Below are 1,275 nucleotides of genomic sequence, written 5' to 3' on the forward strand. Positions count from 1 at the left end.
GTTCAAACCCACCAGCCACTCCCGGGAAGGAAGGTTGGGCAATCTACTTCCGTAGTGATACTGCCTCGGAAACCCAGGGAGGACTCGACTTGACAGCAGTGACGGTTTTTGGAGATATAGAGAGAACTAGATGCAGGGGAGAAGGGCCAGAGAATACACAGGAAGAGAGAGCGAGAGAAAGGCAGCCGCAACGAGAGCTACAGAGAGACGGAGCTGGACTGACTCACAGAAACCAGAGAAAGACACATGGACAGAAGGGACAGAGAGATGGGGAGGGGGAGGAAGAGGGAGGGAGAGGGACAGGCGTAAGCAGTGACACAGAGGAAAATAAGCTAACGGAAGAGGGGAGAGAAGGGCCCCTGGGGGTGCCATTCTTTTGCACTGGGCTGCTGACGGGAAGTTGGTGATTTGAACTCAGCCAGAGGCACTGCAGAAGAAAGGCCTGACAATCTACTTCTGTAAACGTGAGCGCCAGGAAAACCCTCCTGTAACCTGACCGCCAGGAAAAGCCTTCTGTAAACGTGAGCGCCAGAGTTGGAACCAACTTGACAGCAGCAGAGAGAAATGAAGTCTCTGAGAGGCAATGATGGCTAGACCCAGAGAGACAGGCTAGGGACAGTGGCTCTATATTGCCCCCACTCAGTGACATTTAAGGAGTCCTGGTGGCTCAGTGGTTAAGTGCTTGGCTGTTAACTGAAACGTGAGTAGTTCAAACACAGCAGCCGCTCTTTGGAGAAGGACGAGGCGGTCTGTTTCCGTGAAAGATCACAGCCTTGGACTCTCTGTGGGCGGCTCTGCCCTGTCCTGTTGCTATGAGTTGGAGGAGATTCAGTGACAGTGGTTTAGGGGGTGTCTGGCGATGTTGGCGACGTCTTTGGCTGTCATCACTTGGTGTCTGTGGCGGGCTGTGCTGCTGCGTGGAGACCAGGATGCTGGTAAGCACAGGCCATCCCGTCTCTCTAATGATCCGGCCCCAAATGTCAGCGGTATGAAGGCTGAGCCAGTGTGGGAGACACAAGGTGGCCTGAGAAAGGGACCTGGTCTGAGACCCACTGAGGGAGAGACTTGCACAGCGAGACACAGACAGCGGGCAGGAACTGAGCGAGGCCGAGACCTGGAGCAGAAGGGGGCACACAAGGAGAGAAAGGCAGCGGCTGAAAGGGGTGGGGACACAGACACGAAGAAACTGGGCAGACACAGAGCAGGGCATAGATGGAGACGTGAAGAAAGTGGATGAGATAAAAGGAGGCAGAGAGAGAGAAAAGGAACAAGGAG

General features: G+C 54.7%; 1 protein-coding gene across 1 annotated transcript in view; it reads left to right on the forward strand.

The window, feature by feature from the left end:
- The window catches only part of OSCAR (osteoclast associated Ig-like receptor), a 12,601-nt gene that overhangs the window by 10,057 nt on the left and 1,269 nt on the right, over nt 1-1,275 (forward strand). The gene's annotated exons all lie outside the window — the stretch shown is intronic.

Source organism: Orycteropus afer, unplaced genomic scaffold (assembly GCF_000298275.1).
Source record: "Orycteropus afer afer isolate SDZICR_OR568_19922 unplaced genomic scaffold, OryAfe1.0 scaffold00689, whole genome shotgun sequence".
Lineage (NCBI taxonomy): Eukaryota > Metazoa > Chordata > Mammalia > Tubulidentata > Orycteropodidae > Orycteropus > Orycteropus afer.